Below are 14,492 nucleotides of genomic sequence, written 5' to 3' on the forward strand. Positions count from 1 at the left end.
GTTTATTTAAATATAATATTTGGTAAATAAAAAAATATTTTAACTTCTGTGATGTTAATGAGAAAAAGTCTTGAAGCCACAATATATTTCATGGAAATGGTACGAGATCCACGATATCTGCAATCCAAATCAATATATACGAATAAGGAATGAAAATAAACTCCCCTTCTTCGATGTAAATGACGAAAGGCTTTCTTGGCTTTTGGATGACTTTCTTCCATTTATCACAATGATTCAAGAAAATGGAACTACACCATGGTCTGTACTTAGTCAGGAAACGTATGCAGCTTCTTGCTTGACTACAAAGTCAACAGTTCTCTTGGTAAAACATCTTTTGAATTGCGGTTTCTTTTACATTCTCACAAGCAAAACGTCCAGTGACGGAATCGAAATATTTTTTAGTCATGTCCGACAAATGGGTGGCTATAATAACACTATGGATGTTAGAAGCTGCATTAACGCTATTGGAGCAAAATTGGAATAATTAAACCGTAAAAATATGGAAATTTCAATAGAGACGTTGAACTTCAAACTAGTTCCATTGAAAGTCTAAAAGAAATCCAAGATTTGGCCATTTTAAAGAAATCAAATTTGTCCATAGTAGAAGCAGTGAAAAAAATTCCGAATTGTGTAATGAATGTAAATATTGCCGGTACGAAAGCTGTATATATGCTGTTAAAAACTTTATTTTAACTTGCAAATGTATTTTTCTTTACAGATTCATGTCCAGTAACAATTAGGAACACGGCAGTTGCCATGGTGGCTGACTTCATTGTGCGAGTTTCAGAAGAAAAATCGTCGTGTCCAATATGCCTTGACCTTCTTTATCAGCCCAGAAACAATTCTAAAATATTAACATACGTAAACTATCTAGACCGAGAAGGGTTAAGGTACCGTAGCAATTACTTAATCAATGTTCTACTGGTGGTCACGGATTTTGTAATGGCTGCATTACAAGATATACCAAGAACAAAAACCCTTGAAATATTAGAATATTGCATTTTTCCATTTTTTACAAAGGCGCTACAATGCGAGTGTGATGAATTTGAGGAGCTAAGCTCAACCCTATTAAAAAAATATTTACAACCTTTGTTAGACAATTTTGCCAAAGACATAACCGATGTTAAGGAAAGAGTTAAAAAGTTTAACAAAAAACCATTCTCTAGGAAGTATTTAACACTGTGATATCATATTAAAACTGTGATAAAATAGAAAATGTGTACCTGAACCTGAAAAAAATTTACTTAGAATTTTAAAAAATGTTTGACAATTTTCCATTTAGAAAATAAACCTTTTTTTAGTTCATCGTTGTTTACTGTATTCGAGACAAGTAAAAGTTTGAAATTCATATTTACCGGGCATTCTCTGACGTCACAACTAGAATTTTTCTAGCGTACAGTCGCCATCTCTGGGTGAAGCTAAAACGTCTATGCCGCCCATATGTAATATTCTATTGGAAGGCCTGGAGTATTTAGACGGCTTTGCTCGTAATATCGGATTTTGCCAAAAATTGCCATGCAGATAAAATTAACATCACAACCAAAGCAATAAGTAAGTAGAATTTCATAATCATTAAGTAATACTTAAGTAAATAATGAAGTCATTAAAGTTGAGTAAATATATGCATTGTATTTTCCTATGAACAAATGGCCTAGGCTTAACTAAATGATAAATAGCTGTGGTGCATGGTAGTGCGTCGTTTGTGCATTCGATTAGTTTAAATTATTGAAATCGAAAGTGGAAGGCTGCCCCCCAGCAAATATTTTCTGGGATGGTCCAAAATTTCGAAGTTTTAAAAAGTTAAAGTGGCACCCACTATTTTTTTCCTTTATACAAGAAAATAGGTCCGGAGAAATTTCAAAGGATTAGGGCAAAATTTAGAAGTAGCTCAACGAGGTTGAAAGTAAGCTATAATATCTATTCTTTCCTGCTCAAGTGTCAATGTTACTAATATCCACAAGGACTATTTCCATTTAGATTGGAACGTTTTTGAATAAGATATGGCTACAAGAGCTAAAATCCAAGTTTACCTAGTTGGTTAATATGTCTCTGAATTGACAGGTGGCAAACTTCCTTCTCTACGTATGGTACTGGGCTTTTTTCTTTATCGTCACTACGAACTCAAAGCAACTATACGCGAGTTCTCAACAATTACAATAATTGAAACTGCCAATTTTTGGGAAAAAGCTAGAATTCCAATGAAAACATTTAAGGATTCTCTAGGCAAACTGGTAAAGGTGTTGATAAAACCCTTTCTGCGAGGGAGAAGAGGACAGCCCTTAGACATAACCAAGAAGCTAACCGTCGTTTGGAAGAATCTCGAAAGAGAAAACACGCAATTCCACTGTTGGATCTAGTTTCTTCTTCCAGTTCAAGCACTGAAGACAGTGAATATGATGGAGAAAATAATACAATTGCAGATATACCTCCCTCTTCGTCTAAAGTTAAGTGTAGACGGGAACGTCGGAAAACCATTCTTACTCCACATTTGGCTGCAGCATTAGATAGATCAAATGTCTCCGATCGAAAAGCAACATTTGTAATTGCTGAAACTGCTAAGAGCTTAGGTGAAAATGTGGAGGACGTCACTCTAAGCCGGAGTCCAATTCGCAGACAGCGAATGAAATACAGATCTGAAATGGCGGCGAAACTGAAAGCAGAATTCAAATGGGATGTTTCTCTAGTTGTTCATTGGAATGGACAACTGCTTTGTGATTTAACTGGAAAGGAAAAGGTCGATCGGCTTCCGGTTTTGGTATCAGGACAAGGGACTTCACAGTTGCTGGGAGTCGCTAAGCTTTCTTCTGGAACCGGTGAAGCTTAAGCAAGTGCTGTTTTCGATTGGAGCATTGAAAAACAAAATTCAGGCTCTTTGTTTTGATACAACAAGTTCAAATACAGGAAAATACAATGGCGCTTGTGTATTACTGGAAAAGAAACTTGAAAAGAAACTGCTTCATTTGGCATGCCGACACCATATTATTGAGCTCAGAATAAGAACAGCCTTTAAAGTTTGCATGGGACCTTCATCTGGTCCTGATGTCCTTCTCTTCAAACGGTTTCAGAACTAATGGTCGAAAGGATTAACCAAACCAAATTCGATACTTCAATTAGCGATGTAAATGTCACAAGTTCACTACTAGATGTCAAAGAGTCTATCTTGAATTTTTCCATTAAACATTTGAGTTACAAAGATACTATCCTAAGAGACGATTACAGAGAATTTCTGGAATTCGCCACAATATTTCTCGGAGATGTTCCTCCTCGAGGAATTTGTTTCAATGCCCCTGGAGCGATGCATCACGCAAGATGGTGGTCAAAAGTACTTTGTTCTCTGAAAATATGTTCCGTTGTCAGTTCAAGCTAACTAAGAGAGAAGTGAATAGTTTGCGAGATATTTGCATATTTGCTGTTCGAGTGTATATAAAGGCTTGGATCACGGCTCCACTACCAGCAGAGGCACCTTACAGTGATTTGGAACTTCTTAAGTCTCTCCTAGACTACTCAATAATAAATTCTTCTATATCCAATGCTACCTCGAAAACGTTTGCTGGACATCTCTGGTATTTATCGGAAGAACTAGTTGGGTTGGCACTTTTTGAGAGTCGAGTCCCTACTTCGACAAAACGTCTAATGGTGAATAATATACAAAATAAAGATAATGCCAGTGAACTTTTTAAGAGAATAACTGTAGATTTAAAGTCATTTAAGGAAAAGAACTTGGAAGATTTTGTCACAAAGAGGTCTGGAATAATCGTATGGATTATAAAGAAGGCTTAAAATTTTTTCGAGCCATGAATGTAGTGAACGATAATGCTGAAAGAGGTGTTGCTCTCATTGAACAATTCAATGGTAAATTAACTAAGAATGAACCTCAGTTACAATACCTGCTACAAGTCGTCCAGGAACATCGCCGATTATATCCAGACTGTCGTAAAGTTAATGTTTAGAAATTATCTTTTTGATTTACTGAATATTGAATTATTAATGTAAATTTTTTTAAATTTTTATTAATTATAAAATATTCATATTAGTTAAATTTGGTTTTCTTCATTAATCAATATCGTAGTCATTTCACATGTTATTTTGATAACGTGAAACACAAATACTTCGGCTGATTTGAGCTACCACTTAATATTGCATGATAAAGGTAAAACGTTTTAGGATTTAAACTAAACCACAAAAGAACATTTTAAGAGGTTGCCATTTACACATTTAATAAAAAAAATTAAACCCTCTCACATTTGGACCACCTAATTACTTTCATATTATTAAAAGCTTGGAAAGAGCAAATTCAATTACATCTCCTAAAGGGGGTATGGTGCAATGATTAATATCTGTGGTGCATGGTAATGCATCGTTGGTGCAATCGTTTAGGCGTGTTTATATCAATATCGAATATTAAGGCACATTTTTAATTTTTAAATTTCCCACCTTTTTTATGAGGCTGCAATAAAATGTTTTGGTGGTGCACCGTTGGTGCAATCGATTAGGCATGTTATTATTATCGATATCGAATATGGGGGGCTGTCGTTAACTTAGCCCCTACTTTGATTTCTGAATTTCCCGCCTTGCCCCGATGGTGCGTAAAATATTTTTGGTTTTGCACTAACTAATTGGAAAATTACATGCTGGGGGGGGGGGGGGGCGGGGGTAACTTAATGGAGCCCTGTCTTTCGGAATTGACTTATTGTTCATTTGTGCCAGTATATTTTACTCGAATTACAATGATTCGAATAAATAACTTAGCGTTGATAATTTAGGAGCGACAAGATACTGGGGATGCTTTTTTTTTTCAATATCATATCTCAGGTATCCGGTACTGATAGTTGAGTTTGGCCCTTGTGAATATGACGCGCTTGTTAAGTCATAAATAAATAAATAAAAAAACAAACCGTTTCTCTTACCGCGAACTGCCTTCATCGTCTCCCATGACTACTTTTTTAACGGAATTACTGGCTACCACGATGTATATGTTGCCTCGTAAAAGCTATGTTGACCCACGTTAACCATTCAGATAACGAATAAAGATATAATTTTTAAATAAAACACCCTATTAAACAGACCTAGGTAGAGAAAGAGGTGACGTCAGACTTGAATAAGACCTTGTCCTCGACTGCATTGTTCCTTAAGGCGTCATCCATTTTGGGGGTTGTTGGAGCCTGCTAACGTATTCTCGTACCCTGGGGTTTTAGACGTCCTGCTTGAGTTTTTGAAGCAGCTGTCATCGTTGGAGTCTTGATATCGGTAAATGAGCCAGGTCGGGGTCCGGAATCGATTGAAGCGAGTCACTAATGAGGAAGTGACCCGGGGCTAATGCTCGAAGGTCCGTCAGATCAGATGAGAGTGGCCGGGAGTTAAGGCATCCCTCAATCTAAGAAGTTACAACGGCCGGGTTCAATTGAAATTCCCGCCTTCCGTTGTACGTCTCCTCCAAATGAGATGGCGCTTGGGTTAACGCCAAAATGTTAATTTTTACGAAACTGAAGTTTGTCTTTATGCACAAGATATATATCTCGTTCACCGCCTCGATGAGTTAGTCAGTCGATAGCTATAGTGTGAAATAATAAAGAATTTTTTAAACTCTCTAAAAACATGGACTTTTTGGTGAGTACTAGGTTATTCATAATTATTGTAAATTTATAATTTCAAGTTGAAATAAATAATAATGTATTAAACTGGATATCCTTATCCACCTTATAAATTTGAGTCCTAATTGATTTAACCTTTGGTTATCATAATAAATTATTATAGCGGTTGGGAAAAGTATTAGCTGACATTGAGTTTTGATACCAGCTAAAACATTATCGTTGAGAATTCTTCGTACGTCAGACGTGTTTGAGCAACCACACTTTGTTGATGGAATTTCTCGGATTTGACACCCGCCTACCATATTCCTCCGAAATGGGGTGCGCCAGCAGGTTGGAAATGCCAGTTGATGCATTGGGTAGAGAGATCATCTGCCACGGCGTCATTGTGTGCAGATGATTGTATCAACCATGAGAACTGCTGAGAAGGCTGATGAATTGGGCTGTATATGCTTTGTACGTGGTCCGGCACTCCGGCTTCTAAGTGCAACGGCCCGAAGTTGGAAGTTTCCTGCATAGTCGATGCCAGTCCTCGCAAAGGCACGAACATACTGAAGTCGAGACCGTGGTAAGTCTCCCATAATATGAGTTACAGTTCGTGCTCGGTATCTTGTACATGGAACGCATTTTAAACCTGATGTCGGATAGCACATCTCGCTTGGCTGATCCAGTATTTAAATGGACTCCCTCATGTAGCTGGTTGTTTGGACCTGTAAGCGCACTTTCTCATTTGCGCTTTTCCTATTTGCGAAGTGGCCACTTGCGCATTTCTTTAAAAGTGCAGTTTACCATTTGCGCAAATTTTCCATTTCTGCAATTTTCCGTTAATGTAATTTTCTCATCTGAGCAGTTCTCCAACTCCCACCGTTTTATTTATTTGCCTATGTTTAATTAGATGCGGAGATAAGTCTGCCAATAATGAAAATGAATCTTTTTACGGGCTTATGCTGCATTCATAATGAAATGGAATTTGATAATCATTAAAACGATAACTTTAATTAAATTGGGTCAAGGTTACTTAGGCGCAAACTAAAATCGGTTCAGCGACAAATTAGTATGCTCCTAAAACAAAATTTTCAATACAACGACATAATTAGGTAATTTATTTTCTAGAGTTGTTTCTACCATAAAAAATATTGTTCATATAACGGGTGTACAAAAATTACAATCCTACAAAGAGTAAGGGACACTAACCGATGACAAGCTATTAGGTATTAATTCTTGAAATTACCATATAAACTACGTTTCTATTAATAATGCGAGTAAGAAATTTTTTAAAAAAGCGTGTCAAAACGTAGACACTTGCAGAAAAATTGCAGAAAATAAGGGTATTCCTACTGCTATAACTCCTACTCTCTACTGTCTACGGTTTGGGTAAGCCCTTAAAAAAAGCGTTGTGTCCAGTTTAAGCAGCCTCCAATGACAGATTTCTTGTGAGAGCACTTGGAATAATGTCAATTAACTTCGAGGAGTTGCAGCAATTCAAGAGAACTAATGGAAGCAAATGTTTCGAACGCTGATGACGACTGCTTTATTTTGGTTTCACGCTGAACCTGACAATTATTTCATCCATTTTGGAAAAAAAGTGCATGAATTTCGGCATAACAATTAATATTAAAGACGTTGTGTCTTAAGCTCAGTACTTGTGAATAAATTTTATAAATACTCACTTCGTACCACCACAGTTTCTCGTTTCAATTTTGTGTTGAAAATCCGTGCAAAGTTTGGTTTAGTATTCAACCAATAAGTATAAAAAATAAAATGTTGCCGAATGGCCCAATGTTTCCACGTATTTTTTTTTCAGTAACACTTTGAATCGATTAGCCTTATAAGATTCAATCACGTGTTTAAATATGTAACCGAAAAAAATCGAAGCGTAAGAAAGATCGATTTTCTTAACATATCGATCAGAACCTAAAATTGATTCTAATCTATAGTTAGCTGCATGAAAAGGTAACCAGGCCACATGAATTAATAGCTTTAAAAGTCGCGTGATGACTTAGGCCTAAGGACGTGCCTTGGGTATTAATCTATATTTTAAAAAAATGCTGAAATTAGAAAAAAACAAGATCGATGAATCATATCATGCAGGACGCTCAACATTGTTTTCGGTAAGTAAATAGTCTTTTCGTATTTGATTTTCACAAAAGTGAAATACATTTATCACATCATGCACGACGTCTTGACAGGTTTTCATTTTGCTCCAAATATTCGTTGATTGTTTTGTTTATTAGACCATGGCATTATATACCAATTTTCAAAGTTTCAATTCTGACTAAAGATCAAATGAATCGATGTAAAAATATGCTTAATTTCGTTTAGAAAACTGACCGAGGTCCTAATGAGGAAGATTTTTACTCAGACTCACAACGCAAGGTGGATTTCCCCCATCCATTTCATAGCGGCTCTTAACGCATTCTCGGTAGGACGTTGAAATATAAAGGTGATAAACTCTTTGACGTTGTGTGGCGCCGTCTCAGCATTGTCAGATTAAACTGACTGACTGTCGTTATTATAAAGTGCATTAAAATGGGTCCAAACCTTTATTTCGTTTTCCATAAATAAATTTAGAAAGTAAAAATTAATTTTCTACTTAAATAATTCTATTGAATCAGAATTGCGTCTCAAAATATATTCTTCAGTAAACTAGTAAATTTCTTTACGGGTTTAGAAGATATAACTTTCTGTGTCATATATGCTTCTGTTAAACCATTAATAAATTTCGAAATAACGTTTTTTCCATTCAGCTTTAAACACTCAAATAAATTAAAATTGTCTCTAAAAATTTACCGATTTTATTTTAGATTTTAAAAATTTACTGTCTTTCTGAGCACATGATAAATTTATTCATATATAAATATATTGATAAAAACTGCCTAACATATAGCCATTCAGCTCAGTCAAAGAAGCAATTACAAAATATATAACTCGAAAATTTTCAACTTTGCATGACAGAGACAAACTTAATCGAGTAACATTTTTTTTCAGAACTTACGCTGTTCTTAAATTTTCTTATTTCATAATCAATTATTAGATTGTGTGGTTAATTGTTCTGCAACTAGATACTAGAAGAAATAATGAAATAAACAGAGCGAAAGCTCATCTAGTTGATTGACCAGCTTGGGCCAACAAGAAATTGTCCTATCCGCTTTTACCAGTTGATATAGGTGATAAATATTTTCCAAATCTTTTTAATCCATAGCTAGTTCTCGCTGGTATTAAACTAATTTATTTTATAAAAAATAACAATGAATACGAAATGAAGATAACGAAACCGTGACTTGGTTAAAATGGACCCCTGATTAGTTTACTTAAACAACAAATTTTTAGATCAATAACTTTTTGCCCAAAAGTTGTTTTTTTAATTTTTACCCGACATCTAAAAATGAAGAGAGTCCTTGCAGTTGTTAAAGACTAAGTTTTATCTTTAACTCAGTCATTAATTTTTGATCAAGCAAATTCCACATAAAGGTTTTCTCTCAAAAGGCTTATAATAATAATCAGCTAGGGTAATACCTTAGGCCTAGGTCATCAAGCGACTTTTAAAGCCATTAATTCAGGTGGCCGGGTTACAATGCGTAAGAGGGTGGTGGATAACTTGGGGCTAGGGTGTTAGCCTAGTTAATTATTCAATTATTATTATTCTATGTATTATTTCAATTTTGTAGTCAGTGAGCCAAGGTAAAATTAATTTGAGATACTCCATCAATTTTTTCATTCCTATAACCGGATTTCAACGCATATGCTTTAGCAAACTTCAAGCGACAAGTGTTTTCAAGATAAAAGGAAATTGAGTGTAAGTGTATGGAAACATTTCTAGTTGCTAATCACAAACAAAACTAAGTTCAAGAGGATTTTCAAAAATTTCGTTATATAACGAAATTTGAAATTTAACGAAACCGATTTCACGAAAGTCAACCTAAACGCGTTCCAGAGACATTTTAGCGAGACTTCGTAAACGCCCGCTTTAGTTATTTCGACTTTTTATCTCCGAAGCTCCACAGACGGCTGTAGCCAATGAAACGCTTTGAATTTGGTGGTCGGAAGTGGTTGACCGCTGAATTTTCAGAGCGAAACATGCTAAACATTTTGGATATAAAGCGAGTTGAAAATTAACTAATAATCAATTAAATAATAAAAATATTAATGTGTATCTGTATTAATCGAGGGTTATTTGATATACATCAAAAATAAAAATATTAATATTTAAAATTGTTTTAGATAATTAAAGATATCCTCTTTTACATTTAAAGAAGTTTTTACCAAACACCAAATTAAATATAAACCACAATTGGCGATTTAGTTATGAGTTCTATTTAGGTTTCTAGCAATAATAATATTATTTAAATAAACCACGTTTAGTAACTTCCAAATTTGACTCTATTAATTCGCGGCACCAAACCATTGCTTTTTGATTCTTTTAAATTATTAGTCAAAAGATGTGATTCTGATGTTTTTTAGGTAAAAAAATTCCAAATCAGCAATACTGCACAGCTATGACGAACAGAATAAGATTTTCCTCAACAGAAGTAATTTCATAACTTTATGCACAAGCAATAATAATGTCAGCAGTTAACCACCTAATTTTAATTTCACCATTATAAATTTGGGTTAATGTTTTCGTGTTTATTATAATTATATCTTTAATTTATATCAAAAAGGGTGTTTTTAAAACCATTTTCTAAAAATACTTAACTAATGCAACTTTCAAAATTTTATTAGAGGTTAGTAATTTTCGCTGTCATTTTTTAATTACAAAAAGATTTCTTATTCAATATATTTATAATTTCGAAATATCTCTAACTCATAATAATGATATACTTTTTTAGAGAAATTATGTTTATATCAAAAATATTCCCTATTTAATTTAGAGTGAGAGTAAGGATAGTACGTCGATTTTTCATTAAATTTGACCCCTCTTTAAATGAAAGAGATTAAACGTGTGGGCTTCAAATTTACTTACTATAAACCCTTTCATTATAAAATATAACCTGGTCTCAACCCTTTATATTTTCTTAAATTTACTAAATCAACCTTAATAACTAACCTATACCAAATTCCAAAATAGCCTTAAACTTAAGGTTAAATAGCCTTTCAAGCTAACATCTTCAGTTTATTAGAAACACTTTGAGGGTGAAAATGTCGTACCCACAAAAATAAAAAAAAATATCATCAATAAGAGACCAAATAAATATATCATTAAAAACCAAAAAAAAAACAACTCAATAATCTTAAAAATTATATTTCCATACTCAGCAATAAAACTGAAAGCAAATCTACCCTAGCAAAACCCAGAAACTAACACAGACTCCCCTTCAGCAAAATAAAAGGACTACTACAAGACAAAAACCAAACATCTAATATAAGAAGTTGTACCAGATATTTCCACAGAAAAACCTCATTTTGTTCTCAAGTTAAAAACACCAACCAATTAAACTAAGCTTAATAAAATAAGAGCTTATCTACCTCATAAGAATAAGTTTGAGCAACAGCTCAGTAACAACCGATTTGGTTTTTAAATAATTAGAACTTCATCCATCCCCAAAAAAATCATAGGCACCTAAAAATATTTAACCCACCAAATTAAATAAGAACCAATAACCCAAAACCAAAAATTAAAAAAACTGCTTTAAGTATTCTCCTTCATTGTTAAATAGTCTTAACAATTTATAGTTCCTGGTCCTTTCGTACTAAGAAACTTTCAAAACTCTATAAATAGAAACTTAGCTGTTCGAACTCACATCATGTAAGTATTCAATAGTCGAACAGACACACTTATAAAGCTTCTTCAGCTTTAAATTCAATTAATTCAACATCGAGATTAGAATAGGGCTTGACAGAAATTTCGTCTTTACTGGTCAATCCTGGGAAATGCAATTACTTTATAGCTTTCATCCTCATTAGTCCAAAGTTCTTTAATATATAAAAAGACTTTAAATAAGCCTATCAAGCAATTCCAAATAAATTCAGAGTAATAGATTTAATTTCTTCAATTTTAATTTTAATGACATAACCCTTAAATAGAAGAAAATTTTAATGGCTTCAATTCTCCCCATTTATTCAAATTCTATTTTGAACCATTTTAAACCTAATTATTCTGCTTACATGAATTGGAAAAAGAACCTTACGTTACACAGTCTTATACTTCTTTTACTTCCTAATTGAAAGACTAATTTAATTATTAAGCTTAATTATCAATTTTCTTGGAAATAAAAATATAGGTAAACCTAATGGTTTATTAAATTTTATTTTATATGTTACATCTCTATAACGTCTTAGTTTCCGGTGTACTTCCTATCTCATCATTTTAAATTATATTGTTAAACTTGATAAGAATAAAAACATTCTAAATTAGCCATTAGGTTTAATTTTATCAACCAGCTAAACTATCCAATTTTTTTCACCCTTCTGACTTTTTAAAAATTTTATTTTTTAACTTAATGAAATAGTAAAAAAGGTTCAAATAGAGGCATTTTAATAATTGTATTGTAATAATAAATATAATTGATATATTGTGGGAAAACTTAAATAATATTATCTTAAGATTTAATTATACACTTTGAAGGGCATGCGCCAATATAGATAAAATAAGGATGTTATAATTTTATATATCTGGTTTCCAAAAGAGTTCTGGTTATTGAATTTTTTTAATTTTTAGATTCCCATGTGGCTTTCTGTGGACAATGAAGATAACAAACCTTTCTTCAATTTCGCTTTCTCAAAAACTTTAAATTTCCTTGTACCCAGAATAAGCCCCAAGTAATATATCATTTTATACGCCGTCATTTTAACAGAGGGTTTCCATTGTCCTTTACAGTTTTACTGTATATTTAAGAGCTAGCAAAGGTGTAAGCGCATGAAAATATTACGGTCATTTCTTATAAATAACAAAGGGTAAGGAGAGCTTAATGACCAAAAGTTTTAAATCGATTTTTAAGCCATACATATTTTAGGCAAAAAAAAAACAAATAGTACTTCAAGTATTAAATTATTTAAGAAACAGTTTTACAATATAAAAGTTTTTGCAACGATTTTATTATCTGCGTTATAAATCTAAATAAGTATTTAAGTAAAATACGTCTTTGAAATATTATGTTTTCATTTTCTGATAGTTTAACAATATATTTATTTTTCCAATCAGCGTATCATTTAGTGATATCAAAGACACCGAAAAAATGCTGGACTTCGGCGAAGTATTTGGTGAAAACAACGTCACCGGAATGATAGGATATATTGAAAGAAATGTAAGTTTACCACGAACCAAAAAACAAGACTTTTTGTCTCGTTAACATGTCTCTGGAACGCGTTTTTGAAAAAGTTTCGTTAATTAACAAGACACGCCCCCTTTTTCGTTAGTTAACAATACATTTTCGTCTCTGGAACGGGCCCTTAATGTCCAATTTACATTTTACGTCAGAGTGTAAACCAAATAAGGTATTTGGTTTCCCAAAAACAAATTTTAAATCTACCAAGTTCAAATGGAAGCGCGGCTGTTGACAAATATCTATATAAAGAGCGCCGATCATATCTATAGTTCCCTTTTAAGCGAAGCTGGCTCTTTGTAAGAAACCTTTATTATTCACGAAATCGTGGAACTCGTACGCCGTGTCGCGATAGAAATGACTCGTTTTAACAGAGTTTCCAAATGTTAACATAGTTTGAAACATTCTTCTGTACGGGTAATTCTGAGCCGAAGGAGTAACTGATTTTTCGTTTAAAAATAAATGGACTTCGGGAAATAGACTGTTCAAAAACAAGTTGATGGGAGCTACATTATCCGCTTGGGTGGTAACCACTCCCACCAGAGTAACAACGGCGGATTTAGGGTAAGATCCGTTTTACATTTTTACATCCTGAACGTGAAAGAGTGTTTGTGATAGGTCGATGTACGCTCCAGAATTCCCACTAATGCAAAACGTTAACGCTGAATTGTTGCTAATGCTGGAAATGGGGTTGTATAGACCCATTCGCCACCGATAATCCCCGTTTGCGTTTATGGGACTTCGAAAAGGTTCAATTCGGAATTCACGCAACCACTAGAGTTCGGATGTATCAACGCCATTCTAAGACTTTATGAAAATATATCGGAGTAAGAAAGGCACGATGCTTTCTTCTTCTTGGTTTAAGCTCGAGTGACTTTGCGCGATGATCTACGACTCTTTTTAATTCCAGATCCCGTCATTTGTTTAACGGCTTCCGCGGCTGATAACAATGTCTCTTTACCAGCGCTCTTAGATCTCTTGGCTAGTGATGATTCAATTGGGATACCGCTAGTGACGCCAGACACCACTTTCGCTCCAGTATCGATACATTTTCTTCCTAGAAACTGGGCTCCGCGCTTGAAAAGCGGCATGGCACGACGAAATGCCGAAGCGAGTATGTCACCCAATCCATAGCCTCTCTAGACACTCACGACACGATTAACGAGGATAGATCCCTATCCAGCCTGATTTAAATAGTACCTCTCGTAATCGCCTACGGAGGAAATGTATTGCGGACGTCTCATGATGTTCGTCATTCATTACTTTTCATTAAACTGAGGGCTACTTGTTCCCGACACTCGCTTTTAAAGAGTGAGCCAGGCTATCCACGGTCTAAAATGTAGAGTAACGTGCACCTTTCCGCGTTCAAATTGCACGGGGTTCCCCAAGTCGTTCATAATATTAATTTTGATAGTTTGTATGTTGGAAGAAGCGATGGGTAGGTAATGCGGACGAGAAAATTAAGTATTCACAGTTTCCCCGTCTTTTCCTTTCACGTTAATAATTCATAAAAGAGGTACGTTCCTGTCCCCCACGATCGTATTTTCAACGATTTCAGAATAGACAAACAATGAATGTAATCCTACGTCCATATCTACGGTATAAGAGTCTAACGAAGATTTTATAATTTCAAATTCACCTT

This window comes from Leiobunum rupestre, chromosome 1 (assembly GCF_980474605.1).
Source record: "Leiobunum rupestre chromosome 1, qqLeiRupe1.1.hap1, whole genome shotgun sequence".
NCBI classification, from domain to species: Eukaryota; Metazoa; Arthropoda; class Arachnida; order Opiliones; family Sclerosomatidae; genus Leiobunum; species Leiobunum rupestre.